This window comes from Phyllostomus hastatus, unplaced genomic scaffold (assembly GCF_019186645.2).
Source record: "Phyllostomus hastatus isolate PE091 unplaced genomic scaffold, TTU_PhHast_1.1 phas_contig_159, whole genome shotgun sequence".
Taxonomy (NCBI): domain Eukaryota; kingdom Metazoa; phylum Chordata; class Mammalia; order Chiroptera; family Phyllostomidae; genus Phyllostomus; species Phyllostomus hastatus.
Genome location: NW_025333640.1, coordinates 3,513,066 through 3,533,385, shown reverse-complemented (window position 1 = coordinate 3,533,385; position 20,320 = coordinate 3,513,066). Strand labels below are relative to the sequence as shown.

General features: G+C 54.8%; 1 protein-coding gene across 2 annotated transcripts in view; it reads right to left on the bottom strand.

Moving 5' to 3' along the window:
• GNG7 (G protein subunit gamma 7) overlaps nt 1–20,320 on the bottom strand; it is a 118,622-nt gene that overhangs the window by 75,029 nt on the left and 23,273 nt on the right. For both annotated transcript variants that reach the window (XM_045830971.1, XM_045830970.1), the window contains exon 2: nt 5,743–5,800. The gene's annotated coding sequence lies outside the window, so the exon portion shown is untranslated. The remainder of the gene's footprint in view (nt 1–5,742; nt 5,801–20,320) is intronic.

The following is a 20,320-nucleotide window of genomic DNA, read 5'->3' as shown; positions in this document are numbered from 1 at the left end:
GGGGTGCTGCCATTCTGGACACTGGGGGTGCTAAGCCACAGCCTTGGCCCTCCCTACTTGATGCCACGTGCACCCCCAATCCTGACAACCACAGGTATCCCAGCCACGGCCCAGTGTCCCCTGGGGGCAAAGTCACCCCTAGGTGAGCCCCTGCTGTAGGGGGTCAAGCTCGTGTCTGGGCAGGACTGCCTGGGAAAGCACCGTATGGCTTGGTCTCTGGAATCAGAGGCCTCAGGCTGCAGGGAGGGGGCTTGGGGCCCTCCCCTATGGCCTGCACAAGGAGTTCTGTAACTACATATACACTGTGCACATTTCCTGCTGGGAAGGTGGCGGGCACAGCCCATAACCTTCCATGAGCAGAACGTGATAGGTCTTGACTCTACCTTGGCAGTCCTTTTAGGAGAACAATGTGTCCACGGAAAGAACGGATAATAATGTACGTTTCAACACACCCAGGACAGACCGAAAGCAGTCATCAACCAGGGCTAAGAGGAGCACTCTGATTTGCTCCCTACACAAGGCCACTCTCTTAAGATAAAAGCTCTGGCAATGCTTTCAGCAGAAATGTTCAGAAACTCTCAAAAACTCCCAGAGAAATGTTCAGAAACTCCCAGAGAAACTCCCAGAGAGACTCTGCTGTTGGGAAGTGATGAAGCTATTTCGTGCTCCATGCAGGGAGTGAGACAGCTGCAGAAATCCTTGCCCTCGCCGTGGGGGCCCCCTCGGCACTGCTGACACCGAGGCTGGGTCATCGCTGTGGGGGCCCATCCTGGGTGCTGGGGGACCAGCAGCACGCCTGGCCCCACTCACTCAATGCCCGGAGCACCCTCAGTCTTGCAACCACAGATGTTCCCAGACCTCGCCTAGTGCCCCCTGGGGGAGGGCCACTCTCACTGATCCTGATTTAGAATCCTTAAGAATCACTGATTTAGACCTGGCTGGTGTGGCTTAGTGGATTGAGTGCTGGCCTGGGAATAAAAGGGTCGCAGGTTCAATTCCCAGTCAGTGTTGTGGGCCAGGTACCCAGTAGGGCAGGTGTGAGAGGCAACCACACATCGATGTTTCTCTCTTCCCCTCTCTCCTTCCTTCCCTTCTCTCTAAAAATAAATTAAAATCTTTTTTAAAAAGCCCACTGATTTAAACCAACGTATGCAACATAAAATCACTTCCCCTCTTAACCCCATTTCAGGTGCTCGGCAGCCCGTTGTGGCCAGTGGCCACCATTTGAGAAATCGCAGCTCTGACACTGTGCTCAGCTCCCATACAGTGTCACCCCCCGAGCTGCATGGTCTGCGAACTCAGTGGACGGGGGGTCCCTGGGAAAGCCCTGGCACCACACGGCTGCCATGTAGTAGGGACTCTCGCTCGCTCGCTGTTACACGAGGCAGCAATCGGCTGGCTGTGCTCCCAGCCCCCGCCCCCCCAGAACTTCAAGACAACAGCACGCTCCATCCACTGGAAACGTTTTAACACATCCAAAGACAGGGTGTGAGAGGAACCGGTAAGAAAGGGGTCTCACTGAGCAATCCTGCCCCTGGGGGATGCCGGCCACGACTAAGGAGCCCCACCAGTGGGCCCAGGATTCCTGCTGGAACGTCAGCTCCAGGGCAGCCAGGGGGTTTGGTCGTCCTGGTCACTGCCGTCTCCCTGGAACCTGGCCTGGGCAGGCATTTGGAAATCCTTGCTGAGGGAATGAATGAGGATCTCTGGGAGGGTCGCCATGAGCCCAGCCAGGCCAAAGAGGAACCACCCAGGTAACTGTGGTCAAAGGCGCGACACGTACCCACGGGTGCCGCGGGGGGACACCACGCAGAGTCCACACTCGGGAGGCCTGAGAAGGCTTCTGACAGTTGCTGTCATTCCACTGAGTCCTAAGGGAGGGGCTGCGTGGGGCCCGGCCTGCAGAGGCCCACGTGGGCCAGCGCTTCAGTCTCTGGGGGTGGGAGAGCCGCAGCCAGGCGGCCGCCCCGACCCTGCCTCTTTCGCTTCCTGGACGCAGCCTCTGTTCCAGCCACTGGGCCATGCCCAGGCACAGGGTGCGTTTGGGGGGTGCAGTGGTCCCGGCCCCCATGGTTGTTGAGGCTGTGTTTTCTGCCTCTCTGCTACACCAACAGATGGGGGGCTCTGTGTCAGTGAGACAGGGGGGCACCTGGGGCAGCGTGACTATGGGACCCTCAGTGTTGAATCAGAATGTCTCAGAGAACAGGGATGGGTGGTTACAGGGATCCAATAGGGGCAAGAGGTTGACTGAAGATGTCTGGGTACCTACCTACATCCACCTGAATGTCCACGCCGCCTGGCTCAAGGCCCAGTCTGATCCCATGGGCCTTCTCTGCCCCCTAGTGGCTTCCAGGGGGAACTGCAGTCCTCTGGCAAATGTTGCCTAGCCTCAGACATCCGGGAGGAAACCTCACCACCCATTGGCCTCTGCAGAAATTCAGAGGAGCAGATCAGAGCACTGGCTCTGCCTCCACGATGGGCAGCAGTGACCCTTACTCCATGACAGCCCTGCAGAGAGGTGGCCGCTCCGTAATAGGAGATTCTGGTCAGTCTTGCACATCTTGGACCCTTAATCTGGACCCTCGGACCCTGGTGCTATGGGGAACTGAATGTGAGGGTGCCTGTGGACAGCTAAAACCCCCAGCAAACACGATGTGCTCGAGAAGTGACTATTGCATTTTTAAAAATAATACAGCCCAGCATTGCCCACTTCAAGGAGTTCTCTGTACTCTCTGCAACGCCCGCCTGTGGTAGGCCAGCTCAGCGAACAATTCTGTCTCCCTCCAACAGGGTTCCTCCTTGGCTACCACCAGGCGGTCACTCTCCAGGGGGCTGAACGTGACACTCCGGGTGCTGAGAGCGTCCCCGGCTCCCATCCACTAGATGCCAGGAGCACCCCCCGTCGTGACAAATGAAGATGTCCCCAGACGTGGCCCAGTGTGCCCTGGGGGGGCAGAATCCACCCCCAGTTGTATGTAAAGGGATCAAAGCCAAAGAACACGCGTCTGCAGTGCCTGGCGACCCTGACGACCCGCTGGCACACGGGAGTGAGGCTCGCGCACTCACCGCACTCAGACGGCAGGAGCGTTCCGTCCCCGGGTGACCTTCCCAAAGCTTCCTCCCTGGAAAAGCCCATGGTGGCACGTGTAAAATGTAATTAGCAGGCTCTCCCCCCATGGTGGCGGCACAGACTCGGGTCTGTGATGAAGACGGACGGCTCCCTTCAGGCCCGAGGCAGGATGGGGCAGCGTTCCCCCTTCAGCCCTGTGGGTGTCGGGATCTGGTCATTCCCGGGCGGGGGGGGGCCCTCCTGGGCACTGTGGGGTGCTGAGCAGTGTCCCTAGCCCCCACCCACTTGGCACCAGGGGCGCCTCTGGCTGTGACAACCCCAGATGTCCCCAGACAGCTCCGTGTCCCCCAAGGGCCGGACCGCCGCTGGGAGGCCCGTGAGCACGGCTGAACGTCCAACAACTCAGGGAGCTCAGTGCAAAGCATGAGACCAGGACACAACGCAGGTGGGTCATTCCATGATCCTGAAACTGGAGAACGCCCCCCAAACTCAAAGAACACTCATGTGCCTATAGTGAACCACCGCTGGCCGAGTGGGAAGACACGCTCAGAAAGTGTGTGTGTGACAGACCCCAGGCAGCATCGAGCAGGTGTGTGTGAGGAGCTCACGCAGATTTGTGAGAGGGAGAAACCCCCAACACGAACCCAGCCGGGCCGCTCGCAGCAGACGTGCCTGAGAGCAAATGCTGGACCCACAGTCAACGCAGGAGACCCAGACACGGCAGCCGCCCAAGTGTCCCAGCTGGTCCGACGGGTAAGGACGTGAAAACTGTAGTAGGGTATTAGGGAAAGCGCCCTGGGAATGAAAATAGTGCGTTTCTGGGGGTCCTTGTGGCTGAAAAGTCAAAAATGTAAGTGAAAACACCCTGATTTAAACACACAGACAGACACACAGACAGGCACGCGCACCGTGCAGACCTGTTTGTCGGAACGTGCCCCATATAATAACCAACAAACAAAGTCTGCACAAGGGCCTTCATCCCAGATCAGAGCAAAAAAAAAAAAAAACAACAAAACAAAACCCAGGAAAAGAAAATAAACACCCACAGAAGCCCACCAAGAAGACACCAGTCAAATCAATTACAAAATTATTTTAAAGAAATAAATTATGATTCACATATGGGTGGAATGTTAAGCCATGTCAGAAAAGATGGAAATCTAGCTTTACTGATGAAGGAAAATGCCCATTGAGGGAAATGAGCTCATTAAAGAAAAAACCTACTTATCTCAAGTCATCCTGTGAGTGTAATTCACGGAGATCAGATTAACAGGACCCTCACCAGCTGCCCACAAAGGTCCTTGCTGGCGGGGGTTTGGGCGGCGCTGTGCCCCAGTGCTTGTCTGCACTCCCACTTTCTTTTTGCAGGAAGTCGGTGCGGCGCTGACACCGCACAGCACGGGCCTGGCCGCGCTGCAGAGACCACACGCCCGGCGGCAGCCTCACTGCACCACCTGCGGCCACCAGACTCCCCGCGAGTGGTCAGCTTTGCGAAGCAGGAGTCAGGCTCTGAGTCTGCTCCGGGCCTCAGCTGAGCCCAAACACGCCCGGTGCAGGCCGGGGCTCTGGCCTCAGGGACAGCCTCTTCTCTCTAGCTTAGCTAAAAAATATATATATCTTTTTTAATTCTGTAAAATTCACTAGTTTGAAGTACACGACTCACAAGATTTCCTGGTGAGTTCACTGAGCCATGTGGCGATCCCCGCCATGCAGCACCGGACCCCTCTCTCAGCCGTCAGAGTCCCGGTGACCCCTCCCTCACTGGCCAGAGTCTTGGTGCTCATTCACATCAACCGCCCTCCCACCCAGCCCCTGGCAGCCAGCACTCGTTTGCTTCCTCTGGAAAGTTCATCTAAATGGACTCATGTACTGTGCTGCCTTTGGGGTCTGCCTTCTTCTCCAGCATTTTTCCTTTATACAAATACAAACACTGAATAGGGATAGCCAACGTTATAAAGGCATCAGATCTCCCTAAAGTTTATCCATAAACACAAAACTAATCGAAATTCCATCAGAATTGTTAGAACACAGAAGTTTATTCTAAATGTCACATGACAGAGAAAACTCTGAGTGCAGCGGAGACATTCCTGGAAAAAGGAGCACAGCGCGGGGGGCTCTCGCTGGGCAGGGCCACGCCCGAGGGCTGCAGCGAAGGCCACAGGCCGGGCGGCGGCGCAGAGCACACGAAGTCCCCAGCCATCTTCACACCATCTTCTCCCCCACATCCTAAGAGCTACTCAAAACCCTCCGGGGACCGAGGCCAGAGAGAGACAGGAGCTAACAGAACAGGACCTGAGCCTTAGCTCTGTCCTAACGTGTTAAAAAGGAACCTTCCTGAAGCCACTGCAGGGCACCCACCTGCCAGGGCGGGCGACGGGTCTCTGCTCCCGGCAGAGGCGAAGCTGAACGCAGGCCCACGTGCGCTCGCACGCCCCCCACCCTGGCCCCGTCCGGGTGCGCTGGGCACCTGCGGTCCCAGAGCAGAACACCCTCCCTGTGGCGGCAGTGTGCTCTTGGCAGAAAGGACAGACCCTCAGAGAAGATTCTGGCATGCGTAGCGAGGACACCGGCCCCAACGGCAAACCGACATCGAAACTCCCATCCCGGCTCAGAGAGGCCAGCCCGACACCTGCGCAGACTGTGGATGTGGAGAGAGGGAAACACCTGGCACTCACCCGTGCGCAAGGCCTGGGGTCTTCGGCGCCGAGGTTCCAGGAACCAGACGTCCACTCCCTGGAAGAGAAATGTTAAGGCTTTAGTGAGCATCCTGTGGCCAGAAGTTCGGGTGTTCCTGCGGGCGTGGGCAGAGAAGAGGCGCAAGCTCACTGGTAATGAGACAATGGTAGAAGTCGTGCCGGGAGCTCTGCCTTTCGCTTACTTGGACAGACACTGGGGACAGCACAGACAGGGTGCTTCAGGATGCAGAGGGCGGATGTAAGAATGCAATCAGAGATTTACGACATTATCCCTGGTACATTTCCACATGGTTCAAAACTAAGTTAAAGGAGAGGCCTGGATGTTTGCAGGACCTTTTAGAGTTTATAAAAGATGTTCACTTGTGTCACTGAACCTCACGATCCCCTGGGAGGAAGAAGGGGAGACTGAGGCAGCCCCTGCCCTGGGCACCCAGGTCTGCCTAGAGGTGCTGTGAGAACTGACTGCACCGTGGGGTCTGGGCAGGCCCCGGGGAAGACGGAGAGGGAACTAGGGAAACCGGAACAGAGAGGGGGGCTGGTGCACACAAACGTACCCATGTCTGACTCCCGATTGTCACACATGTGCTGTGACTACGGAAGATGTGACCCTCGGAAAACTGGGAGGTGGGTAGACAGGAACTTGCTGTACTATATTTGAAACTCTTCTAAAGATCTAAAACTATTCTAAGGTAAACAGTGTATTTAACAAAATAACTCAATGAAAAATTTTAAGTGCTGGTTCCTTTCCCTGAGTTGAGGCTAATTTGTTTCCAGTAAAAGGCCAGGATGGAGAACTGAAGTCCCCACTGTCACCTGCAGGTGGCGACGCTGCCCCAGGAATGCCCTAAGCCCTTTGGGATCCTGGAGCTGCTAGAATGGAACCCAGCAGGACCTGCTCTTCCAGGCCACTACTTAGGACAGGAACTGCTGGGACAATGAGGCAAAAGGGGCACCTGGGGACTGCTTGGCCAAGCAGTGGCCAGAAGAGATGAGGGACAAAAGGGCTGGAGCAACATTCCCTTTGCCCTGGAGGCCATGACTTGCCTCGACCTCACAGGAACCATTTGTGCATATAACCTTCCGACTTTTCATTTTTGAATCAATTAAAGACTCACAAGAAACTGCAAAACCAGCAAAGAGGGGTCCCAGGCACGCTTCACCCAGCTCCCCAGACAGCAGCTCCTTACACAGTTAGGGAACGTCATCAAAACCAGGAAAGAGTGACTAATAGACAAGGCACCATTTTTAGACAGTCTTAGTGAGGCATAATATTCATGCCACACGATTCACCCATTTGAAATGCATGACTCAGTGGTTTTTAGTATATTCACAAGGTTGTGTGACTGTCACCAAATTAAATTTTAGGACATTTTCATCACCTTTAAAGGATATCCTGTCCCCATCAATCAGCAGCCACTTCCCAGCCCTTGGCAACTACCAACCCCTTCCTGTCTCAGAGGCTCTGCCTGTTCTGGACAGGCTGAATGCACAGTGAATCACGGTGCGTGGCCTTTCGTGTCTGGCCTCTCTCACTGGGCGTTGTGAATTCAAGGTCTATCCACGCTGTAACTGCCTCACTCCTTTTTGTGACTGAGTAATATTCCACTGTGTGGGCGGATGCATTGTTTATCCATCATCCACTGATGGACATTTGGGCTGTTCCCACCTTTTCGCTGCTGTAAATTGTGCTGCTGTGAACATGGGTGTCTCATGAATCATTTAAAGAGGGTTTCTCACTCTCTTCCCCTACATCTACTAACGACAAATCTCCCCGTCCCCAGCCCTTGAACACCAGCTGCTGGCTGCTGTCCTTGAGCCCTTGGACTTGGACTTGAGCAGTGAGGTAACCTCCACCCCTGCTGCCCTTGGCCCAGACCAGCTTGGGCCAGGGTAGGGAGCAGCCTGGACAAAACACATCCCTGCAGCTCTCTCCCCAGGGCCACGAGATGGCAGACTGCGAGCTCCACCAGCTGCACCAGACTGTCCCCATGACCTTCACGGCTTGCTCAGCCAGACAAGATGCCGGACTTTCGCTTCCCATTGGAATGACTGCCAAGCCCCACAGGACCTGCTAAAGAATTTGCAGAGCCAGAGAAAAAATGAAGCAGTGGGACCCCTGGTTCAAAAATCAGTGCAAATTTTGAGATGGCAACAGCAGGGTGCGCAGTGGCCTGCAGACCCCAGAAAGACCCCGCCCTCGGGAACTGCCAAGAGGTAGATAAGACTCAGGCACAAATAACGGACACTCTAGGTAGAAAATCCCAGGTGCTGTGAGGGAGAAATAAATCACTCGAGAGAACGGGCACCATCTACCACAGCGGTGATCAGCGGCGCCCTGAGGAAGGACTCACGCTCCCTCCTGTGGTGGGCACCACGCACTGCAACCTGTGAGGCTCGCTGTCCACACGCCTGTTCTTAAAACTGAGGTATAGTTCACATAGTATAAAACTCACCCTTCTAAAGTGTCCGATTCAGAGCCTGTTAGGATATTGGCAGGGCGTGAAACCATCACACTGTATGACCCCAGGACACTGCCACTGCCCCCTGAAGAGACCCTGTGCCCATCAGCATCATATGGTTCAAAGTCAAGCCTCCCCAGAAGAGACAAGATCCTGAATGGCAGGAATCTCGCGTGTTTTGCTGGCAGGGCAGTTCTAATAGCTTTCACCAGGCCTGCCCACAGGAGGGGCTCAGGGATTTCTGCACACCATTCAGTCCCGTGCTAAGGGAGCAACCTGCAGAGCGGGGTGATGTGGAGGAGACCAGGCAGACCCCAGAGCCAGGTGAGCCTGAAGCCTGCCCAGAAGCCTGGCCTGAAATGGGACCGACACTTGGGAACCCCACCGCACTCCTACGGGCCGGGCACAGGGGTGGTCAGCGCAGGCTTGGCTTGGAGCCAGACCTGTGATGCGGGCTGGTCCTCAGCTGAAGACTTCAGCTGTGTCATCTGTCACCTTGAGAAAGGAAGGTACAACCACGATATCAAACGAAGAGCATTTGAGGGTCTTCCTTCATTATTTTCCTGGTGGTTTCTGTTTTCCTAATAATTTGAAAAAGGTTCAAAAGACCTGAAGCGGTGGGTGGTGGGCAGGGGCACAGGTGACCAGACCCTTAGCTCCAAAACTTGGATTTTCAAAACTGCCAAAAACATGGCCATGAACCTGGTTTAGGGGGATGACGAGGGATCCCTGATAAAGCAGGACGGGCTGGAGGAATTGGGCTGCTCTGGACCCCGTAGAGCCCCTCACTGGTGAGGAGCTGAGGAACCAGCCCCGGCCGGCCCAGGGCGTCACAGCTGGGCAGGAAGCCAGCCAGTCACAACCTACTTCTCTAGATCAGAGCTTCCAGACTTTTCCAAGCATTTGGACAACGGACAGATCTTGTGTGAAAATGCCGCCCTCCCTCCCTCGAGTATCTGAGCCCCGTTCACTGCTTAATTTGGAGTAATTTCTCCCTGCAGGGGGCCGTCCTGGGCACTGTGAGGCGCTACAGCAGCCCTGCCCCACCCCCACTCCGTGCCAGGAGTTCCTGAGGTCCTGACAACCAACTGACTGCAGTTGTTCCCCACTCGCCCACATGCCCCAGGGGGAGGGGAGGGAGTGCTGCGCTCAGCTTCCAGAGCTGCTCTCCATCAGGAAGGGTAAACCTCTTTCCGGGCAGGAGCCTGCTATCAATCTCGAAGGCTGGCGTGGGGCAGGGGGAAGGGCAGTCATGAAGACCTGGGGGGCGCAGAGGCCTGTGGGCTGTGCGGGTGGGATGGCACGTGGCTTCAACCTGTCCATCCTGAAGAAAGGCGCCCCTGGGCAGGTTTCGGGGCACACCTGAGTCCCAGGATTGATGACACTCTCGTGGAGCAGCAGGGAAGGGACACGCCAGCCCCGTCACTCCTGTCCAGTGTAAGGACATTTGAACTGTGTGCTCTTCACAGGGTGGGTTTGGTTCTGGGGGGAGGGGGGCAAAGGAGTCACAGATATCACCATGGCCGTGGCCCCCACAGCCCCCCACACAACAAACACAACAGACACCTGCACGCCAGTGCTTCGAGGACCCCCCATGGGGGGCGGCTTCCTTCCGCACCCGTGACGCAGCAGGGTCCCCGGGGGTGGGGGAGGTGCCGCATGGCCCCGAGGGTCAGGCAGACAGGTGCCAAGCGCGGGCAGCGGCACCTGACGGCTGCATGTCTGACGTCCCGCGGCTCCGTTTCCTCAGCTGAGACAAAGCCAGGACGGTCCGCCTGGGGCTGGAGAAAAAGACTGAAAGCCGAGCACGACTCTCCGCTGCGTGGAGAGGGCTCCGTGAGAAGTGCTCCTGTGACCCAGAGCGAAAGGGGGAGAAGCAAACGCTCGCCACCGCCCGCCCGGCCCTGTGACCTCTGCCATTGGTGGCCACTCCTTTGTCCAATCCCCTCGCCTGAGGTGGTGGGGGGCCAGGGACCCTGGCCAAGGTGAGGGTGTCACTTGGGAGGTTACACCGCAGAAGACTGTGACTTGCATCGGGCTAACAGGCTCAACTACTGTCTCAGCCTGCGCCGTGACGCACCAGCCACGTCAGGACACCCACGTGGCTCCATCCCGCAGCCAGAGACGCGCCAGGGCCCAGAGGACCTGACTCCGAATCCAGACGACTGTCGCGATGCTGGAATTGGCAACCTCCCCCGTGGAGCTTTGTGATGAGACCCCAGCCCCGCCGACACCGTGACTGCAACCAGTGAAAGACCCTGAGCAGAGGGCCCGACTCCTGACCCGCAGCCACTGTGAGACACCGAATGTGTGCTGCTTGAAGCCGCTACATTTAGGGTGACTTGTTACGCAGCATTAGCTCACTAGTAACACAACAGGAGACTACTGAAGCAAATCATTCATACAGTAGAAAGAAAGCATCCCAATACTTACCGAACATGTATGTGCCAGTCTCTGTGCTCATCTAGTTATAAAAACTATTATAAATGACCACACTGAGTCCCAGAGAAAGGAGGTGAACTGCTCACGGTCCTATGGGAGCACGGCCAGGACTGGAGGCCAGACCAGTCCAGGCATGAGACCCCGGTTATCTCCCAGTTCTGGGCAGCAGATACCGAACCTTAGATAAAGGGAAGACGGCAAGCAGGGGTGGCAGGCTCCGGCCACGGGCCCCACCCGGCCCACTGTGCACTTCTGTAAACACGCAGTGTTGCTGGCGCACAGCCGCCCCTCTACACGTGCGCGTCTTCTATGCTACCGTGGGGGAGTGGAGTAGTAACCACAGAGGGCAATTGGCCTGCAAAGCCAAATATTTACACTCTGGCGTTTACAGAGTTTGATGATCCCTGAACTCCAGTGAGATTCCAGAGGGCTTCGAGCGTCACGGGGAGAGAAATTCTGGTTTTCCGAGCAGAGGAACACTGCAAACTCAATGCCGGCGCTTTCACGTGCTGGAACCCCTGGTGGGGAGGCCCCAAGCACGAAGCGGTGTCGGTGATTGTTTAATGATGGTCCGCAAAGTTACAGCGTAATTGTGCTCACAGTCAACAGAGCACAGGACAAAGGCACATACGCACACACACCAACACCGGCGCACGGGCTGTGCACAGCACACCAACACTGAATGGTAATAATAGGGGGAAGTGTGGGTGTGTAGGGGAGGGGGACGCATGGGAACTCCCTGCGCTGTCTTCAATTTTTCTGTAAACCTAAAACCACTCTAATAAGTAGTCTCTTAAAAAAGGGCCTGGAACAGATCAATTAGGAGTTACGTCATCATTAGCCAAAAGAAAAGAGGGAGGAAGAAAGGACAGGAAGAAGGAAAGAATGGGGAAAGGAAGGAAGAAGGAAGGGAAGAAGGAAGGGGGGGAGAGAGGGAGGGAGGGAGGGAGGGAAGGGAGAGTCCAGCTAACCCCTAAGCGTTCACATGCTGGCAGCCGATTCCTTCACAACAGGGGTTATGAACGAGACCCCGAGAGAAGCCAGGTCAGTCCTGGCCAAAGGGTGTCCTCCTTTTTCCTCCATGCTCCCGTAAGTTTCGTAACAATGTGATATGTGAGGGTCAAACTCCCCTGCCACTCAGGCCTGGATTACCTGGCACCACAGCCACACCAGGCCCAGGGACCACAGCAGCCCCAGGGGCAGACCAGAGCAAAGCCCCAGCAGAATCACCCCACGGGGCCTCCTGTGGGTGGCTGCCCAGTCCTGTTTGGCCAACGTAGAGCGCATGCTGGCCGGTGATGAGCTGACCGTTGCACGATGGTGCGGAGTGGGAGACAGCCTCCTCACCTCCCCCTGATGACCAGGCCGTGCACCGTCCAGCCTGAGGCTCAACCGGCTCCCCCCGCCACTTCCTTCTGGGGAGATTCAACTCCTCCCACTTCCTGGAGCGAAGCTCCCGGTGAAGCCCCCCTCCCTACTTGCGCCCCAGCACCGTGCAGAAAGGAGAAACTGGACATGTCTCTCGTCTACTCGCCCCGTGTCCGTCCTCCAAACTTCGCAGGGAGAAGGATAAAAGCAGCTGAAATAAGGGGACAAGAGGCACCCCAAGGACGGCTCCAGACACTGCAATTCTGCCCAGGATGCCCTGGGAACGGCCTGTGCTCGAAACACCAACGGCTGCCACTTCTCGGTGAAATCATGGAATCCACCGCCTCGCACAGCACTTCTCGGTGATGGCAGGTAGCGTGCCTTTCCTTCTGTTCTTACAGGGACGTTGGGCACGTGAACTGTCCCGTGAGACCCCTGAGCGAAGTCCACCTGTGGCGCTGGCCAGTCTCCAACGACCCGTCCCCTGACACCCACGGCCTCGGGCGGTCTCCTCCCTCCCGGTGCCACAGTCGGTCCGTGTGACCAATCGCATGTGCAAGAAGCGACAATGTGTCACTTCCAAGACCAAGTCATGAAAGATGCGTGGCTTCCTCCTCACTCTCGGGGGAGAACCAGCCGCTGCACTGTGAGGACGCACACACACACGCACACCAGGGCACCGTCCTGGAGGGGTCCCTGCGGCCTGGCCGCGTCTGCGGGCGAGGCAGCCTCGGCTGGCACATGCTCTGCAGCCTCCTGAGAGTCTCTGAGCTCGGGCCACCCGGTCAAGCTGCTCTCAAATTCTCGACCCGCAGAAACAGAGGGGTAATACGTGCTTGCTGGTTAGGTTCTGGGGTCATTTGTTACACAGCAAGGGACAGCAGATGCACCTGCATCTGGGCTGATCCGCCTCACGTCTCCGTGAAGACACTTAACCACCTATTAGGTTTTTCCGATGGCAAGCACGAGACAGTGCCGGCATTTCCATCTCTCTGTTCTCCCAGCCTCTGCTGCCCTGATAACCTGGGGAGACACCACAGCCCGAAGGGACCGATGACTCAATGAGAGCAGAGCGGTAGGACCACCAGTGCGAGAAAGTGGAGCCTTTGGGCTTTCACAGATTATCAAGCCCTTAAAGCACTAGGTTTCTGAAACTGAACAAACCCACTGCCTCTCTCTGCTTCCCCTAAAGCAATGTGCCCCCCACCCTGGCACTGCAGGCACGGGGGCTGATCATTCTGTGGGGTCTTCCTGGGCACTGGAGAGCACTGAGCAGCACACCTGAACCCCACTCATTGATGGCAGGAGCACCCCTAGTCCTGACAGTCACGGTGCCCCCAGACATGCCCCAGTGTCCTCTGGGGGCGAGACCGCCCCAGAGGAGAACCCCTGCTCAGAGCGGGCCCCCGTGGCAGGAGCGGCCCGGCCCCCAGCACAGGCAGCGCTCCCCGGCCCAGGCTGCGGATCCCGCCTCTGGACACCGAGTGGGCGAAATGGGACGTCTGAAGCCCTTGCCTGCCCACACTGACATCCCACCTGCACGTGGCAGCACAGGCCCCATCTCGCTGGAGGCTGGATATAGAAACAGCGCTGGCTTTCATGCACTCGTGGCAGCTATTACCTCAGCCTTCACTCATCACCACGGTAACCATCTAAATATGTCACCCTGACAAGCTATGACTGCAAATGAAGGGGGAGGAGGGCCTCGGGGACATGGTTAAGGCAGCTGAGGGCCAGGGCAATGACACACTGCTCCAAAGCCACACGGCTGATTGTGGACTTGGTCAGTACGGACCCAAATCAGGTGCCACCACACCCCTAATGAGACAAGGCAAATGGGCACAGTGGGCTGGACCCCAGGGGTTAAAGGTCTCTGGAGGCAGAGCAGGACTGTGCTCTCGGTGGCTTACAGGGCCAACCTTCCGCTTTGCAATAGGAGGCTGGGGGATGCAGGGGGAGGGTCCCGTTTTATACTGTCTGACCACTGGGCATTTGTTCTGGCGTCTTCTGTGAGCAGGGATAGGCCTCAATCTTTTTCCAGGTAATTAACACAGGGTCACTCCCCCCTCGGCACTGCGGGCACTGGGGCTGGGTCATTCTCTAGGGGCCTGTCCTGGGCGGTGCAGGGTGTGGAACAGCATCCCTACCCCCCACCCACCCACTCAGGGCCAGGAACACCCCCGGCATGACAGCCACAGGTATTCCCAGGTATCACCTGGGGCCCCTGGAGACGGGATTACCCCGCCACGCCATGCTAGGCAGTGTCATCCACCACCTGGGGTTGTAACAGACGGAAGGACAGACAACTGCTTTGGGAAGGGGACCAACTTCAGACAAAAAAAGAAAATGTGTACAGACAGATTTCTCTTCCCAGTCACAATCAAAGCAGCTACACTGAGCCCCACAGAAGGGGGCGGGGGGGGCCACACATTCCTGCGTGTCGGAGGCAGCATCGGGGCATACTATCTGCCCCATCTCGATGACTTTCTCCCCCCTTCAGGCCTCAGTTTCCAAATCTGCAGCATGGAGAGGATGGTAGCGCCTTCTAGATGGGTTTTTTGGGTTGATAAATATCTATAAAATGCCTAAAGCAGTGCCCAACATATTGTTAATAGTATATAATTGCTTTATTAAAACTGTCATACATGCATATATCATATGTTAACTTATATACTAGAACTTCTTTATTATATTAGAACCTCCATTACCTGCTTTAATGACAAGATGAAGGCCCAACAATGTGTTTCACGGAAGGGCCAGCCGGTGAACATTTTGGGCTTTACAAATTACATACCCTCTATTCCTAGGACTCCACTGGGCTGTCTAGACAAATGGGTGTGACCACCTGCCAACCAAACTTTACTTACAAAACCAGGTAGCTGGATTTGGACCCAGGCTACTGTTTGCGGCCTTGAAAGCATGAAGGCATTGTAGTCACAAATGCCATGACCAGGCACCGGCGCAGACACACAGTCTGCCCTCTCGTCCTGAACTTCGATCCCGGGGCTTTGGGAAAGCTCCCGGTGGGGATCGCCTGGCAAACCCATCTCACACCATCTGACAACACAAAACGTGTACTGTGCGTTTACTGTGGTGACGCAGGTTCCAGAGTGATGCAGGGTGTGAACCACAGTGGGGACAGGGTGCAGGGTGTGCGGGAGCTCTCTGTGCTGTCTTCCCGATCTTTCTGTGACTCTCAAACAATTCCAAAAGGAAAGTTTATTTTTAAAAAAAGAAGAAAAGAGGGGAGCGCCAATAGGCAATTAGGTACTTATGCTAGAGAATGCTTTAAAGTGTGATTGAAGGAACATGAAGTCCCTGTGACAGCACCTAACAATGAGAGGATTATATAAAACCTAGAAAAGACGCTAATAACAGGACATGCTAATGAGTGGGGAGGTTTGCTCTCGGGAAAGGAAGGAGCAGGGGGAGAAAGACAGGTAGGTGTCTGAGAGCAGTTCCTGGGCCAGCCATGGGGGCCGAGAGCCTTGCGGCTGGAGGAAGCTTCTGGAACACCCAGGCAGATCTGGACTACAGGGTGCACCCACTCAGGAGGCCATGGTGCCCAGGTGGTGCTCAACCAACACTTGCCAAGTGTGCAGCCAAGGGCTGGGCATGGAGGAGGGCAGGGGTTTTATGGATGAAAAGTGCTGGGAAACAAGAGTGAGGCAGTGGTCCAAAGAAAGACAGGCAACTGACATCTCCTGGCCTTTGCACGATGACCTATTAGACACCAGGGTCTGTCCCCTCAGTCCTACAGACGTTCAGGACCAGATTGTTCTCTGTAGGGGGACATCCTGAGCACTGCAATCCTCACCCACTTGATGCCTGGGGCAACCCCAGTCATGACAACCATAGACGTCCCCAGCTACCACCCAGTGTTCCTTGGGAGTAGGGTCATCCCTGATGAGAACCACTGTCCTACAGTATCTACGAGCCTGGAAAGAACTCTGTAAGAAGTGTAATTATCCTTACCCTAGAGATGGGGAAACTGAGGCTCGGAAAGGCAATAAAGCCAGCCCAAGGTCTTGGAGCTAGGAGGGGGCCTCGGAAAAGGAGCTAGCCATGAGCGTCAAGTCTGTACCACTCTGAATAAGGGGTCTCTGCACCGGAAGGAGAAGGGCCAGGTTGATGCATCAGAGACGAGAGGCCGCCCCGGCCAAACCGCTTGTGTTTGTAAATAAAGTTTTATTGAAACGCAGCCATTCCCATTCACTTAAATACTGTCTGTGGCACTTCTGTGCTTACAAGGGCAGTGCTGAATAGCCGTGACAGACTGTCTGGCCCGTGAGGCTGAAAATATTTACTCTCTGGCCCCCTGACAGAAATTCATTGACTCCACATAGAGATCGTGCATTACCGCCTCGGGGCTCCCCAGGGTTTTCTCTTCCGACTCGGTCTGTGCGCTCAGTGCCTCGTCTGTTGAAGGAATGAAGACAACAGAGGCAGCCTACTGGGAGCACAACAAATTAGGCCTGTGCCCCCTGGTTCTGGTCAGAGGCCCACCCTGGGCTCCCCATTCAGCCAGGCCGGGAGGCCCGCCCTTCCCCACCGCGGGCCCACCCCGGCGTGTCAGACGAGCTGACAGCCAACAGCCCACCCACCTCTGGAGCCCCAGGGTGTGTGGGCAGTGCTGTCAGCACGGCCGCTCTCCCGTGGGATGCAGCGGGGGCTTCTGCTCCGAGCTCGGCTGCTCCGGGAACCACTGCCACCTGACTCTGCAAGGTCGGCCGCAGCCTCCACAGAGGGGAGTGTGCTGAGCGTGACAGGCTCTGCCGCGCCAGCGCACCTTCCCAGAGCCCCAGCGACCTGGGCACAGCCCTGGGTCCTGGTGTGGGATCCACAGAATATCCTGTTTGATTACATGTATTGGGGGGACATTGGTTAGCAAGATCATACAGGTTTCAAGTGCACATTTCTTTTTCCTAACTGATTTGAGAGACAGACAAACAGACATCAAATTGTTGTTTCATGTATGCATTCATTGGTGGATTCTTGCACGTGCCCTGACCAGGGATTGAACCTACGACCTTGGCGCGTCGGGTCAACACTCTAACCAACTGAGCTACCCAGCCAGGGCTCGAGTGTACATTTCTACGATACGTGATCTGTATATTGCACTGTGTGTCCACTGCCCCAGGTCAAATCACCTTCTGTCACCATGTATTTGCCCTTAACTACTCCTCCACCCCGACACAGTTAACTACCAAACGGTTGTCTGTGTCTGTGAGTTTCAGTTTTATGTCCCACATGTGAGTGACATCATATGGTTCTTAGCTTTTTCGGACTGATTTTGCTTAGTGTAACATTCTCAAGGTCCACCCATGTTGTTGCAAACAGCAGCATTTCGCCTTTTCTTACGGCCGAGCACTCCACTGTGTGTGTGCACGCGTCGTCTCCACGAAGTCCTCCGTCGAAGGACACCACTGTCCTGGCCACTGTGAACCTTGCTGCGGTAAAACTACGTTCACTCATCTTGGCCAGCAAATGTTTTTGGGTTTTTCTGGCAGACACACAGACGAGGGACTGCTGGATCATATGCTAGCTCCATTCTTAATTTACGGCCAGCAGCCGTGAACGATGGCTCCTTTTTCTCCACTGTCTCCACTGACACTTGGTATCACCCATCGTACTGGCAGCAGCCATTCTAACAGGGGTGAGGTGGCATCTCACTGTAGTGTGATTTGCATTTCCCTAACAGCTGGTGGAGCCGAGCATCTTTTCATGTGTCTGTTGGCCATTTGTATGTCTTTTTGGGAGAAGTGTCTATTTAGGTCCTCTGCCTATTTAAACAAATTTTTTTAAACCTCACCCAAGGATATGTTTATTGATGTGAGAGAGAGAGAGAGGGAGAGACACATCGACTGGCTGCCTCATGTATGTGCCCTGACCAGGGATCAAACCTGCAACCTTTGGGTGCACGGGGACAACGCTCCACCTGAGCCGCCCAGCCAGGGTCTCTGCCCATTTATTAACTGGATTGTTTTGGAGTTGAGCTGTATGTGTTCTTTATCTATTTTGGATATTAACCTCTTGTCTGAGCTGTTGTTTGCTGATGTCATTTCCCATTCGCTTGGTTGTCTTTTTGTTTTGTTGGCAGTTTCTTTTGCTGTGCAGAAGTTTTTTCAGTTTGACATAGTCCCATTCATTTATTTTTGCCTTAACTTCCCTTGTCTTTGGGGTCAAATTCACAAAATGTTCTCAAAGACAAAGGTCCATAAGTTTAGTAACTATGTTTTCTCCTATATAATTTTTTTTTCAGGTCTTATATTTAGGTCTTTGATCCATTTTGAATTAAGTTTTGTACATAGGGACAAACTGCAGTCTAGTTTCATTCTTTTGCATGTGGCTTTCCAGTTCTCCCGGCACCGTTTATTGAAGAGGCTTTCTTTTCTCCATTGCGTGTTTTTGGCTCCTTTGTCAAAAATTATTTGCCCACATACATGTGGTTTTGTTTCTGGCCTCTCGAATCTGTTCCATTGATCTTTTTGCCAGTACCATGCTGTGTTGATTATTGTAGCTCTGTAATGTAATTTGAGGTCAGGTAGAGTGACACCTCCAGCTTTATTCTTTTTTCTCAGGATTGCTTTACTTATTCAGGGTCTCTTGTGGTTGCATATAATTCTGATGGTTTCTTGTTCTGTTTCTTTAAAAATATGACAGAACATTCTTTAATCCAAAGGTAACCTTAGTCCATGCTTTCTCCCTGGAGCACTGCTGACATTGGGACCAGGTCATTCTCTGTGGGGTGCTGTCCTGGACGCCGTGGGGGACTGAGCAGCCTCCTGGCCCCCACCCAGCAGCCCTGGATGGTGGTGTCTTTGAGCCTCGCATGGCCAGCCATGTCCTTCACACTAACCATAAATTGTTCCCAGGTGACTTACGCTCACCTGCATTCCAACATGCTTTTCTGAGTTACAGCTGGGAACGAGCTCTGCCTGGGAACATTTCCTCCTGAGGGCCACGCAGGGGGCTGCTGAGCTCTGGCGCCTGTTCTGGGGTTATGAGTTGGAGGTGGGCCCCAGGGCAGGCAGCTGACAACAGTGTGGGGCCCTGGAGAGACTACACCTGGCTCATTGGAAGGGGACATTGCTCCGGGGCCAGCTCTGTCACCACTCAGTAGGTGGCCTGATGTCACCAGCAATTCAAATTATCCTGAGAGTTTTTATTGTACAAGCCCCTGTTTTTAAACGTCGGCAATACAAAGGGGACATTATGGGAAAGCTGGTGAAATCTGAATAAGGCGTGGACTTTAGTTCATCCCGTCGCATCGGTGGGCTCATTAATGTGCCACAAGCGCCGCACGGATGTCAGTCAAAGGACTGGGTATGGGGCCCCTGGGGCTCCGTGCGACCTTGCAACTCAAAGACTGCTCCAAGGAAGTTTGTTTGTTTATTTTTATCCTGAGGACATTTTCTCATTCCTTTTAGAGAGAGAGGAAGAGAGAGAAACATGGACTCGAGAAAGAAACACTTACTGCCTCCCATATGCCTGGACTGCGGACCGTTCACACCCGAGCCGGGGATGGAACCTGCACCCCAGCCCTGTGCCCTGATCAGGAACCGAACCTGCAACACATCAGTCACAGGACAGTGCTCCAGCCAACTGAGCCATACCGGCCAAGGCCAAGACAAGTTTATTTTAAAAGAAAAGTTTGCAATCTGTAAACTATGTTGCTGTAACACACTGTAGTTTGTTCACAATCTCCTTGGCCATTAAAAAGTCTCGATTTGTCTTCCAAATTCAGAGGGCTTGTTCTCAAAAGTAACCATCAAATAAATATAAACATATAATCATAATACATTTTTTAGAAATTAAAACACTTCTGGGTTGGTCAGGCTCCCAGGCATGTGGACGGGATTTAGTCTAGGAGCCGCCAGGCCCAGGCAGGCGAGGGCTGGCCCAGACGGTTGGGACGGGAGGGGCCAGCCCCTCTGGGGGCCATGGAGCCCAGCCAGCCCTTCATGGGACAGAGGGTGCAGAGGTCCCTGGCCCTCGGCAGCCTCTAAGCCAAGGAGGGCCACGAAACCACATCTGTGGACACCGTTCTCAAGCGGAAACAGTGCCCGTGGCTGCCTGGCTCTGACTGGGGCAGTAGAGGGTCTCGACGCTGTCGCCCTCATGTCAATGTGGCTGCAAGGTCAGAAACTACCCACTTTCTGTTTCAGAGAAGGACAAAAGCTCTTTTTAAAAGATTTTATTTATTTATTTTTAGAGAGGGAAGGGAGGGAGAGAGAGAGAGAGAGAGAGAGAAACATCAGTGTGCGGTTGCTGGGGGTCATGGCCTG